The sequence below is a fragment of the Equus przewalskii genome, chromosome 4, assembly GCF_037783145.1.
Source record: "Equus przewalskii isolate Varuska chromosome 4, EquPr2, whole genome shotgun sequence".
Taxonomy (NCBI): Eukaryota; Metazoa; Chordata; class Mammalia; order Perissodactyla; family Equidae; genus Equus; species Equus przewalskii.
In genome coordinates this window covers 37,516,676-37,531,442 of record NC_091834.1, presented here as the reverse complement: position 1 = coordinate 37,531,442, position 14,767 = coordinate 37,516,676, and positions in this window count along the sequence as shown.

The following is a 14,767-nucleotide window of genomic DNA, read 5'->3' as shown; positions in this document are numbered from 1 at the left end:
ATAAGAAATTTGTCAATAAGACATAGTATGCAGTTAGGGTCATATTTCTATCTTCTTTACTTTATTGAATCATATTATGATTTGTTTCTAGACCCTATCATCATAACACATGGAAGATCTAGCACCAATCTATGAGAATTCTTTTGCTTCATTTGGATGGTTTAAGATTACTGGGAGCTGGGAGGCTTTTTCAATTGCAAATGATAGATCCAGACATTTAATTTTAGAGTCAGGGAGAAGCCCCCTCTCTGTCCATGGCGCCTACTTATCCTTTTATAGAACAGGATGCACTATCAACAATCATCTGCACCTCTGCCTTGCTTCTCTGTGCTGTAACAGGGTTGTTTTGCCAGCCACTTGTCCAAATCAACTGGTCCTACAAAAGAATGTAGGCCCACACTGAATTCATAGCCTATTTGCTAATATTGGAGTCAGGGATATTCTTCGCTCAAGCATACCCAGGCCTCGGGAGCTCACTCACAGCCTCCTTCTCCTGAGGTGTTCCTCAAAGATGCTATGTCTGAAAGGAATCAGATTTGTTTCAATCAGGACATCTATAACCTTTGCCCTTTGTCTGTGTCAGTAATTCCCCAGGACTCCATGCTTTATTTGTTAAGCCCTATGGAAATAAAAGGCTGACAAAACTCTCTTTCCTTGCAATGCAGTTAGGTCCAACATTCTAAGGATAGCTCCTATAAATTCATGCATCTCACTCCTTTCTAGGGATGACAACCCTAAATACCCACCTTCTTCCTTCAAAGATGTATTATCTTTACTGTTTTAAAGACGAAGAAAAGGGTGAAACATTCATGAACCTCTCTGGTAGGGCATTATAACAGAATAACAAAAAATTATCCCCTGGTACATCATTATTTATTTATTTTATGTTTAAAGTTTATTTTTCATTTCTTTAAAGTTTTGTTGTTTGTGCTAGAAGAGGTGTTTTAATAAATCATACATTCTAACTGGTAATTACTATTGAATAGGAAAACTATGATTTTTTTGCCTAGTTATTTTCTGATTAATCAAATACCAAACTTTTCTTATCTGTTATAGTACTATTTTAGTTGATTTTTTAAGCTTCTCCATAGAGTCACAAAATTCCCAAATAATAATTTATCTACTTGTTACCAATATCTAAACTCTTTATTCTTTTTTCCTGCTTTGTTGCATGGGCTGAAATTTCCAGAAACAATGATACATAGTAGTGAAGAAAGTATTTTTGTCTATTCCTGACTTTTATCAACATACCTTTTGTGCTATTTACTGCAGGTTTGAAATTAATATTATTTATCATATTAATGAAGTATAATTATCTTCCTTATTTACTGGGAGGTTTTTCCTTATATCAAGAATAGATCATGGATCTAGTTAGACAGATTTTCAGCATATAAATGGGATCATATTTTTTCTCCTTTGAAATTTTGATATGATAAATTATCCAGTAGATATATCAGTATGGGCTTATGTATAAATTCTTAAAATAAGCCTTATATGAACACTAAAGCTTTTAATATAGTTCTGAATTCAAGTTGATCAGTTTAAAAGAAACTTTATCTAAAATCTGTAGTTCTTTTCTTTCTAATGTTCTGTCAAATGTCAGCATTAGTGTTATGCTAGACAAAAAAAAAGGTGTATTCCAAAATAACCTATCTTTTTCTATGCTCTGGGATTTTATAATATTATAAAATTTATTTGGGTTTTAGATGTTTTTAATAACCCAAACAAACTATCTAAGCCTAGCACTCTTTGAGAGTAAGTTTTCTGTTAAATCTTATCCATTTTATATATGGCTTTTGATTTATTCAGGCTTTCTGCATCTTCTTGGGTTGATTTTGGTAATCAATCTTTTCCATTAAAGTAATTTGATGGAGGCTTTCAAAATTTTTAGTGCTGAATTTCACACCAATCTTTTTAAAAAGAATTTTTCATTATTTTATTCTTGATTATAGCTTTGTCTAACTTATTAGGCTTTTAAACGAAAAAGGTTCAATTAAATATGAGTCTGCTGTTCATATGTGTTCTAATAAATTAATTTTTGCTTTTACCTTTAATTCCACCATTTTACTTTTATAAGTACACAAATTTTATTTTGTTTTGTTCTTTTACTTGAAATAGCTTCATATGGAAAATTTGAAATGTAATGAGAAATAAACTAAAAATAAGAAATCTGTGATAAAATTCAAATAAATTCATTCAAAAATTCAATAGTACTAATTTTAGCGGGGGTTAAAATATGAGAGAATTAAACTGAAAAATTATGTTTACGTGGAAAGGAAACTGATTGGAATGAAAGTATTCCAGAAAAGTAAAGATATTTACCAATATTTGATTTTGTTAGGTTGAATGTAATTACTAAAAAATAAAGCTATAGTGTGTAGTTTACAAATTCTTAAGGAGAAGAAATGAAATTAGAAACATAATCAATTCAAATGAGGACAAGAAAGGAGCAAAAAAGAGTCAAAAGCTACAAAAGCCAGGACAAGTAGAAAGCACAATATAAGCCAGTAGAAATACATTTAACAGTAACTACATTAAACGCACTTGGAAGAAATTCTAAAGACAAAGATTATCTTCCTGAAATAAATAATAAATTCTAGCTCTTTGCTGTTCAACAGAGACTAATCTAAAACTATAGATGTAGATTGACTATGAAAGGACTGAAATATACACCAGGCAAATACCAAATATGTACCAGATACAAAAGTTAGTATATTTCTATTATTATTATAAGGCCAAAATTCCATCCAATATTCAAACTTTAAAAATAAATTCACTAGGGAAATGTAACTATTCTAAACTTCTGTGTACCTAAGAACATATCATTTATCTATGTACCTACCTAAAACAAAACATCACAACTCTACAGAATTATAAGGATAAATGGACAAATATACTACCACAGTGAGAAATTTTGATACACTTAGTAATTGATGGATCAAGACAGAAGAAAAATCACTAAGTATATGTAGACTATTAAAAAACTCAAAGCGAGTATAAGTTGTATCCAATATCGCATAGAACACTGTCCCCAAACTGAAGAATACACATTCTTCTAAAGCAGGGGTCAGTAAACTTTCTCTGTATAGGGCCAGACAGCAAATATTTTAGGCTTTGCAGGACATAGTTTCCGCTACAGCTGCTCAACTCTACTGTTGTAGTGTAAAAGCAGCCACAGACAATACATAAATAAATGGATATGTTTGTGTTCCAATAAAACTTTCTTTAAAAAAACAAGTGACTGGCTAGATTTAGCCTGTGGGCCATAGTTTGCTGACCCCTGTTCTAAAGCATACATAGAACATTAATGAAAATCACCATCTAACCATAAGGCAAGACTCAACCAGTTTCAAGGTATTGGTATCATGTAAGCCACATTCTTTGAAAACAATACAGTTAAGTTTAGTTATCAGCAACAAAAAGTTAACTAGAAAATTACTTTTGTTTGGAAGTTTAGAAAAACCTTCCTGAATCAGAAAGAAATAATCAGAAATTAAAACATAATTTGAACCGAATAATAATGAAAATATTACCTATCAAAACTTATAGAAGGCAGCTAAGAAGTTCCTAGAAGAAAACTTATTGCATTTAATGCATATATTAGAAAATATGAAAGGTTTAAATTATGAGTTGAGCATCTAACAAACAACTGAGATTAAAAAAAAGAAAGGATTAGATTGTCAGATAAAACTCACATGAATAAGAGATCAAGCTTTATTTATGATATCAAGGACGCAAATAATCAGAGAGCATAGTCAAATCACAGAGAGGTCTAGCCCTTCGAGCTGGGCACCCTCAGGTCTTTTGTTTGTTTTAAACTACATTGGAAATTCTCTGGCCCAGGGCATCCATACTGAAGGAACCATTTAGGTCATAAATCATTTCTTCTTTATACTCAGATGGTTATAACTTATATGATATTTTCCAGGCAATCATGTCCTATAAATCTATAGATTCCGAGTTCTTTAAGCAATTCTAAATAACCAGGCACACCTTGCTAAAAGCCTTTCATAGATAACGCCTCTCCTTCTACAAAACCATTTGGTTTGTTTGCTATAAAGTCTGTCATTAGTATCTTTACAAGGAGATTAGAGAGGGACATTTGCCTTCTTTCTTTTCCAGGGGCAACTCTTCTTCTGGCCAGCAAAGGAAATGCATGGCAAACCTGCTGCTTTAATCATTTACTTCCCAAGAAACCAGACAGAACAATGGAAGAAAGCTAAAAACGAAAGAAGACAAAGCCCAAAAAGCCCCAAAGCAGAAAACCATAGAAAGATTAATGAAGTGGAAACAGAGATAAAGTAGACTGAATAAGCAATGCTGAACAAACAAACCCTGGTTAATTGAAAATATCAGTAAAATTGGTAAACTTCTGGCTACATTAACAAAATAAAAACAAAGAAAGGAGAAAAAATCATCAATATCAAAAGACATAAGTACAGATGTGAGTAGAGATTACAAGGATAATAAGACCATATTTGCCACAATTTTTATGCTAATGAATCAGAAATCTTGGAGAGAATCCAAGAGGAGAGAATCCAAGAGGAGAACCTGCAGCCAAGCGAGTGATGACAGAGAAACTTGAGGCAAAGGATTGTCGGGAGCTGCAAATGTTATTATCTTAGAACTAAGACTGAGAGGAAGGTAGGAATAAGGGTCACAGGATGGAATGATTTTGTTATGTCCTCAATGTAGAAATGAAACAACCAACAAAAATAAGAATGCAAAGGAAAGAGAAGGTGGAAAACAGAATCAGCCATGACAGCTGGGAGTCAAAGGACACCACTTACAGATGAGTAGCTGGAATAGTAACATATTCACAAACACAAACACTAAGATCATACTGTTGAGTGAAATTATACAGTTAAACTACCAGTGAAGGGTAGAGTATATGAGTTAATTGTATTGTAGCTCATAGTAAGGAACAAATAGGTAGGGGCTAAAGAGGAAACTGAGGGCATTTTATAAAAGTAAAATTACAAAGTAGCTAGTAAAAATTAAATACAAAACTTCTGAAATATCAGACAGCTGGAATGAAAAGCAAAGAAAATAGGACAACTCGTGAAATACATATATTTATAAAAATAGAAGAGACTTCTGGTTTCCTGTCTGATTTATAAAAAGCTTGGGAGTCATCATTTTGTCCTCACAAGAAGACAAAAGCTGAACAAACTGAAAATCAACAACTCTTCACAGATATAGCAGATAATTGAGGTCACAGGATAAACTCCCCTGAAACACTGAAAAGAATGGTGAATACCGAGGATCACAGCTTACAAGGAGCAGAGGCCCAAGAGCAGAAGCTCACAGCTGAAGCCAGCAACTAGTAGGAACACTTACGTGGAAATTGACTAACATCTCGAGCCTGAGCATGGGCTAACTGCAGAGATTAAAAACTCCCAGGGGCCCAGCCTCTCATGCTGAACATAGTCTTACGCTACTGTCTAGCATTCATGCTCCTAGCTATTTGCCCAATGAGTTGAAAACTTATGTCCACACAAAAACCTGCACACAAATCTTTATAGCAGGTTTATTGATATTTACTAAAAACTAGAAGCTACCAAGATATCCTTCAATAGGTGAGAGAATAAACAAACTGTGGGTCCATCCTAGAGAAGGGAATATTATCAGCAATAAAAAGGAATGAGCTATCAAGCCACTAAAAGACATGGAGGAAACTTAAATGCATATTGCTAAGTAAAAAAGTGTCTGAAAGTCTACATCCTATATGATTCTAACTATGACGTTCTGGAAACAATGAGACTATAGAGACAATAAAATGAGCAGCGGTTGCCAGGACTGTGAGGGGAGGAAGGCAGGCATAAATAGGTTGAGCATGGTGGATTTTTAGGGCAGTGAAACTGTTCTGTATGGTACTCTAACGGTGGGTACATGACATTATCCATTTGTCAGGACCATAGAACTGTACAACACAAAGACTCTACCCTAATGCAAACTATGGACTTCGGTTAATGATAGTACACCAATATTAGTTCATCAATTGGAGCAGTTATACCACCTTAATGTAAGATGTTAATAATAGGGGAAATTACTTGCAGGAGAAGAAGGGATAAATTGGAACTCTCTGCTCAATTTTCCTATAAATCTAAAACTGTTCTAAAGTCTATTAATTGACAAAACAGAATAAATAATGTAACATACTATGAAAAGACTCAAATATACCTGTCATATCAGTGAAGGTAATTTGATTTAAATCACATGGAAAACAAAAGATTGTATCACAAAGAAAAACTTACCTCTGTACTATATAGAAGAGACAAATCTAAAAGTAATCTAATTAAAGTTCAAAATAAAAGGAGGAGTAAAGGCAAATAAAAAGAAAACATCATTCTTAGTTTGAGACACAGTAGAATAAAAGGTTAAAAACTAGATTTAAATCAGTCCAAGAAGGACATAATATAATGTTAAGGGATATGACTCACAATGAAGATTCAGCAGCTATGCATATCTATGTACCTCTAACATAGAACCGACTTTCCCACAGCTTATGTTATAGAGATGGTGGAGCGGGTAGTACTTAACAAACCAGTCGGTTGTACAGCTGAAGCCAGCGAAGTATACAGAATAGCTCTTTACTTCAGTTCCAGTCTTTCCCAGGGCTTCCTAAATGGTATTTTCCATGTGGCAGGTCTGAGGCTTATAGAGTTTTTGAGACCATCTTTAGATAAAGAAGACAATTTACAAATTCAAAATTAGGTACAAAAGTGCTTATTTTGAACGAGAAAAGAAATGACAGTAAAATATTGGAGTCTGGGAGATTCAAATTCCTTTTTTCTAAGGTCTTGAGGAAACCTACACAGATATGCTTCCCAATTGCATCCTGGCTACCCCTGCCTCCAGAACACTCTATAACTTCCAACTACACCCACTATTTACAGGGTCCCTGCAGGTGAAAACCCCTGAATCTTAGCCTTCATTAGCATCACAGTAAATCGACCTCTGTACCATGACTATTATTCCAATATATATTGGAAATTGGAAAAATCTCCCATACCTACAGGTCCACAGGATATGGGGGTTCAGGAGGATCCTCTGTTAGCCCCAAGCTTCTCCCCTAACCACGAATGCCTCCATTCCTGACTCTCAGGAAAACAAATTGTGGCCTCCCGTCTGGAGTCACTAAAGAAACATTTTCTTTTTGGAAACTCTTTCCCTTGTAGTCCAGTTGCTTTAAAACCTTTGTTCTCTACCTCAGTGTCTTGTCTTCTAGCCTTGGCCTTCGGTTCCAGTTCTCTGTCAGAGTTGCACATGGCTGTGTTTCTGAAGGGAACAGAAGGTGGAGGTGGAAGGCGGTCTTTGGGTTCTTTAAGTTTAAGGAGCTTATGGGGAAAATGGGTCCTAAGAGTGAAGTAGCTATAAGATATTGATCTCAGGCCTTTCCTTCTATTAAGTGTGACCTACTCTTAACCTATCTCCTAAACAGGACTATACTTAACGTTTCTTTCTGTCTACCTGGAATTGTAAAAAAACAATAAAAAAGCAAAAGCTTACCTTAGCTTTATTATATGATAGTTTCCAGGAAGAGGAAAAATAACCAATTCTGACACTATTATGGTCTTTATTCATCTCATGTCTTCAAGAGGTAGAGTATATCTTGAATACATTTTTTTCCAGGAAGATTACATCAATGGTATATTTTATAAAGAAAGAATGCCTTTCTTTGTTCTCATATATGAGGAAGAACATGGCTGGTATATCATTTCCCTCCAATTCACATAGACGTTATTCAATTGCTTTTGTCATTTAGTGTCTCAGAGAAGAATTCTGCATATGTTGAGCCTGTTATTTAAGACTGTAGCAAGATAAGAGCCTTTCCCATCCACATACTTAAGAAGGCTTTCTGCCACAGCTGTGCCTGTAATTCTAAGGTGATATTTCTCTTCTTGCTTGTAAGTCCACTCTCTTTCTCTTTTTGTTTTGCATCCTGGAAAAACTTGCATAATTCTTCCTCCTCTTCATTTTGTTTTGTCAGTTTCAATTCCACCCTTTCTTTTCTTCCTCTCTTCTTTTCACTGAAACTCTGATATTTCATTGCTAGTTTTCTTATAATCTTGACTTGCCTCTTCCCTCTCTCCTCTAGTTAGGCTCTTCTCATCTCAGTCTGTTCAGTCTATTCGGATTTCTTCTTTTTCACCATGGCTGTCTATTGGCATTCTATTTTCTAAAATGTTTTTCCTGTAGTAAATCATTTTTGGCTATTTTCTTTTACGTTGAATCTTTAAAAATATGTTCCTTTAACGTGAATTTATGATGTGGTTTCGTAGATCCTATGCTGGTTTTACACTTTATGCTGTTTGGTATGAGAAGATATCAATTCAATCAATTAAGATAGTGGGTATAGACTTCTCTTGGTCTTATTTACTGCCGCTCTGTTTGGTGTCCAGATCTCTACCTCCGAGCTGGAGATGGATCTATGTACTGAGAGCAGTGATTGGAGGTTAGCAGATAATATATTAAGGCAGATTTGCTAGACTGATATAAGGCATTCTTATGTTTCCACTTTAAGGTGGTTTCTAACATTCTGAGCTGGAATAAAAAACAAACAAAGGCAAAACAGAAAACTTCATGCTGTGACTCTTCTCCTCTCAGGCTTGTCAATTGCATTTATTTGGAAAAGCATGACTCCCAGGATGCAATGTTCTATGGTCATCCCTCTTCTCCATTCTCCATGTTCTTCTGCATTGTTTAATGGGAGTCACAAGCTCTAATTGACTACATATAGAAAGAGCACTACTGATGAGAGATGGTGATATCCTGCTTCCAAGACAGCCACGATATTCTCCTGCTTCCTAGTATTCACCCCCTTGTGTAGGCCCTTCCCACATTGGATCAGGATTGGTCTGTGAGACCAATAGCCCACAACAAAAATGGTGGGATGTAACTTCTGGGATTCCAAAAGCTTCCGTATTGAGTGTTCTCTCACTCTCTTTCTGTTCTCTTTTCTTGGTTACTCATTTTGGGCAAGACCAGTTTCCATGTCTTGTAGACACTAAGGTAGCCCATGGAGCGAACCATGTAGTGAGGAATAGAAGCTTGTCAACAACCATAAGAGTGGGCTCGGACATGGATTCTCCGGCGCCAGTCCAGCTTTGAGATGACTGACACCCTGGCTGCCACCTTGACTGCAATCTAGTGAGAGATGCCGAGTCAAAACCACCAGGTGAGCTGCTCTCAGATTCCTGACATTCAGAAACTGTGTGAGATAAGAAATAATTGTTGTTTTAAGCTGTTCAGTTTTGCGATAATTTGTTTTGCAGCAATAGATAACTGTATACGAATGAAGGAAAATATTTTGGCTTATCTCAAAAATTAGCACCCACAAAGTATACGGATGATTGACAAGTTTTGTGGTGGTTTAGCCAAAAAGTTTTTTCTAAACTAGGAAACAGAGAGTAAGAGAAGAACAAAGAATCTTTCATTCAGAAACGGAAGTTTTCTCTATTTTAGCATGGCTGCAAAGCAGGCAGGAGTTTGTTTTTCAATTTAGTTCCTTTAGTTTTACAATTAGTGCAAATTTCTTTCAGACTCTGATAAGAGGTTTCCTAGTTTTTAGTTTCTAATTTTAGTTTTCAGTGTTATGATAAATTCGGTTTTCTATATCTTCATAGATATTTTTGTGACCATTGGGAAAATCTGTAACAGGATATATTAGGCTGACTCAATTTTGAACCAGAATTTCTATAATAAAATTAATTACCTATGAGTTCAATTATTTTAAATTTATTGATGTTTCTTTTATGGTCACGATATTGTATCTTGGTGAATGTTCCCCAATTAAGATTGTGAATTTGTCTATTTCTTTTTTCAGTTCTATCAGTTTTGCTTCATCTGTTTTGAGACTCTTGTTTGGTGCGCACGCATTCAGCATCATTACCTGTTTTTGGTAGACTGATCATTTTATTGTTATATAATATCTTTCTTTCCAGCAATTTTTTTTCTCTGAAGTTTATTTCATCATATATTAGCATAACTATTGCTTCTTTTTTTAAGTTAATTTTTAAGTGCTATATCTTTTCCATCCTTTTACTTTCAACCTACCTATGTCATTGAATTGGAAGTGTGAGTTTCTTGTAAATAGTTGGGTCATGTTTGTTTTATTCACTCCGTCTTTTGCTCACTGTATTTAGACCATCTACATTTAAATAATTATTGATATGCTACTACCAATCTGCCATTTTATTCTTTGTTTTCTGTTTCTTTCTTTTTTGTTTCTCTATTTCTGCTTTCTTGCCTCCCTGTGGGATATTTCAATATTTTTTTAGGATGCCATCTTGTTTTATTTAAGGTGTTTTGAGTGTATCTCTTTGTATAGTTTTCATAGTGGTTGCTTTGTGTCTTAACATATACACATGTGACTTATAACAGTTTCCTGGTATCAACATTTTACAACTTCAAGCAAAGTGTGCAAAGCTCATTTTGGATTAAGTTCCTTTACTTTGCCCACTTTTAAGTGTAATAGTCTTGAGTGTCAGATGGTTTTATAATTTTCTTTTTCAATCATCAAATATGATTTACAAAACTGATGAGGGAAAGTCTATTATATATACCCCTTTTTCTCCTCTTTCCATTGTTCCTTCTTTCTTGGTACCCAAGATTCTTTCATTTATAATTCTCTTTCTGTATGAAGTACTGCTTTAACCAGTCTTTAACGGTAGGCCTGCTAGCAAAATTATTTTTAGTGTTCCTTCATCTAAGATGTCTTTATTTCTCTTTAATTCTTAAAGGATAATTTTGCTAGATATAGAATTTGCAACTAAAGTTATTTTCTTTCAGCTCTTGAAAAATGTCCCACTTCCTTCTTATCTCCATGGTCTCAGACAAGAAGTCCTCTGTCACACAAATTGATATTCTCTATGGGCAACTTGTCCTTTTTCTCTGGCTGCTTTCAAGAAGTTTTCTTTGTCTTTAGCTTTCAGAAGTTTAATTATGATAATGTGGATTTCTTTGATTTATCCTGTTTGAGGTTTTCTCAGCTTCTTAAATCAGTAGGTTTATGCTTTTTCCAAATCTGGGAAGTTTCCATCTATTATTTCTTCAAATACTATTTTTTCCCCACTCTTCCTCCTCTCCCTCTGGGATTCCAGTGATCTGAATGCTATTTCTTTTATTATGGACCTATAGGTCTCTGAGGCTTTGTTCATTTCTTTTTTTTTTAGTCTATTTTCTCTCTGGTTTTCAGACTGGGTGAATTCTATTAATCACTCCTCAAGTTTACTAATTCTTTACTCTGTCACCTCCACTGTACTATTGAGTCTATTCAGTGAATTATTTGTGTCTGTTATTATATTTTTCAGTTCTATAATTTCCCTAAAAGCCACTTAAAATTTGCTGGTCAGTTCTCCTTGTTGGTGATGTCAGGCTCACCTGAAATCCCACAGAGGAACGAGCCCAGTTGGGCTGTCTTCTGTTGGTAGGTTGGAGGTCAGGAAGTAATGGGTCTGGTTTGTCTTCTTTTGTTGGATGTAAGAGACATAAGACTTCCTCCTGCTATGTTATCTCTCTAGTCTTGGCTTCCCAAACTAGTTTTCCTTCTTACTACCTTTCAGAGTTTTCCTTTGATTGCCTCTTATGTTATTTACAGGGATTATATTTGTGCTTAGCAAAGAGGAGCATGGAGAAATGAGTCTATGTTGTCTTCCATGGACTGCTGGTCTCATTATCTACTCTTGATTTCATGACAGTCTGCCCTTGACATGGTACCTAATATAATCAGCCCCTAGTCTAGCTGAAACTATGCTTCCTATTTATTCAGAAAAATGTACATTGCTGTGCTATTCTTTTTGTAGGGATGGCTACTGGTTGGACAAAGGCATATTATATGACAAAGAGCAGTCCAGTTGGAGGCTATCCATTGACTGTTTATGGGTCAAAAAGAAAGGACTTTGCTTAGTGGGGGAAATTTTCTAAATCAATCGCATTAGTTCCATCCAAAAATGTTGAGTGATTAACCTGTATAAAACTGTACAATCAACAGTAAGAAAAGTTAATGAGGGAGATCATGAGGGCCCAGAGAGAGAGAGACAGAGACAGAGAGAGAAAGAAAGAGAGAGGGAGAGAAATTAGGAAAAGCCCATCTGCAGAGTTGCCTGGAAACCTAAACATCTATTCTTTTCCAGTTACCATCTAAATGTCATCAAATGACAAACACTCTTTGTCTCCAGAATGTGGGCTTGGATAAGTGTCCCCCACAAAGAGAGGAGTCTCATTAATACTATCACACCATCAAAATAATGGATAATCTCTAGAAACTCTAATGAGATACTATTTGGAAATATTAACCTATTCTTTTATCTTGATCTTCCTCCCCCTTCAGGAACTAGATTGTGCAACATCCTCAGAAATGGGAGGTTACAACAGAAAATCAGGAAAGAAGTTTTTTAATTTCAGAGCCTGGGCACTGAGACAACTCAGAACATAGAAAAACAATGTCGTAAGGCAGAGTTAGACTTCCTAATCCCAGAAGAAATGCAAGACTTTAGAGAGTCTCATATGTCATGGGAGCAGCATGATGATTCCAGGGCATCCAAGTATGGGACTGAAATGTCAGAAACAGAGGAAAGGCTGGCAAGATCTTCAGATAGGACTGAAGGATGATTCAAAGGGATTTTGTGGCTGGCAATTTGGAACCAGATAAGAATAAGGAAGTCTCAGCAGAGCTATCCATCGTTGTTGGTAACCTTGGGAGTCAAGAGTGCCCCTTCTAATGTTCTGGCACTATGTCAGCCCCCAGCATCTTAGATATGACCCCAGGAAAAGTTTAGATGAATTCCAGTTTGCTGAATTTCTATGACCTCATTCAAAGAAAATGCCATCATTAACTTTGAATTCCCCTGCATTCCCCTTTTCAATTCTGTCCTATTTCTTATTCCCTCAGATGTAACTACTCTCAAATGTTGTATTCATCATTCTATTTTTTTTGTTTTACTACGTATAAATGTATCCCTAAATAAATTTTGTTTAGTTTTCATGTTTTTGAACTTTAGATAAATGGAATCATACTGTGTCTATTATTCAGTAAAGTTTTTCATTCAACATTTATGTTCCTTTCATCCAGTGTGATGCTCTTGAATTAATTCACTCATTTTCATTGCTCTATTCTTTCATATGAACACGCGAAAATTATTTATCCATTTTGTTTCCAAAGAGCATTTGGATTGTTTTCAGGTTTTGGCCATTACAAAAGATACTACTATGAACTTTCCTGAACAAGTCTCCTCACGCACATATGCAAGAGTTTCTCAAAAGCTAACCTAAGAATGGAATTGCTTCGTAGGTATTAGGGTAGATCAGCTGCTGATAGAAACTATTCCAAAGTCTCACTGACTGGACACTATAGACATTACATCCCTCTCGCTCCAAGTCCCATGTGAATATTTTTGGTTGGTTCTCCTGGGCAGATTGCCACAAGTGGTGCTGCTACAATCCTTAACACTCAGCTCTACAGTTGCCTCAGAAAGGATCATAGAGAAGACAATAGATTACCCTTTTGGTTTGGAAATGATACTCATAGATTCTGTGTTCATTCTGTTGGCCAGAACTAATCATATAATCCAAACTAGATACAAGGAAGCTAGGAAATTCTAGTCCCTGATGACAGCAGCATCCCCAAAACTCTACACTGTGGAAACAGAGCATAAATCTGTAGTGGTTCTGTAGGTGGGTTCTGCTACAGCTAGGTTGTAAAGTGTGTTCGTGTTCAATTTTGCAAGATAATTATAACTTTTTTCTAAGAGGCGGTAACAATTTGCACTCCCATTAACCATGTGGGAGTTTCAGTTGCTTGATACGTTTGTCTATACTTGATATTGTGCAAGTCACTTCATTGGACAATTATACAGATTACCAATTTTTTAATTATTTTTTTGAAAATGTGAGTTCATAGAAGGCTTTTCTTAAACGAATCATTTAACCATTTTATGATGAAAGAAATAAAGAATAAATCAAATAAGCTATTAAAGTCAGACAAGTAGTACCCAGACTTTATTCTCCATAGCCCAGCCATCTTTTCTGAGGGTTTGAGTAATTTCAGATGTATTCAATAAAAGTTTTTTGTTGTTTCTTTTTTCCCTGTAGATTTAAATGCTTAGCATACAGCTTTGTAATTTATTGGCAATCGATAACTATTCTTTGAATGAGTAAACAAACGAATTTCTAGGAAGCACATAGTAACAAATAATAAACAAATGAATTTTTAGGAATCACATTTCAAAGCTTCAACGTATGCTTGTATTATGGTCCACTCTATTTCAGATTGGACTCATTGGTTTCTAAAAAGGACTCAAAAATCACATTTTAGGGAGACAATTTTTGGACATCAGGGCAAACCTGCTGATATAAATGGCCAATTTTTCCTTCTTTGGGAATAAAAAGTAGAAGTTAATCTGTGTCGGACTGCGTTGCTTCTTGCTTAATCACCAGAGTTATCTATTTTGAGTGAGAGATAACTAGTGTGTCTGTCTCTATCTGTCATACTTCCGTTCTTACCTGGAGATTAATTACCACCTGGACCACAGAGGCTTGTACAGACAGCACTTGTTTACTGTGAAGCTTACAAACCAAATACAGTAAACATTCTCTTGTTCTTAGAGAAACAAGGAACAGAAAATGCTAAATTCGTGGAAAAGCAATATGCCCTTCAACCACATAGAGTAAGAAAGGAGATCAGTTTAAATTCTATGGGGATTCAGGTCTGTAACTTTTAGAATGAAGGCGTAGAGGAAGGAGATTAAGAAATACAAGTTAGCAT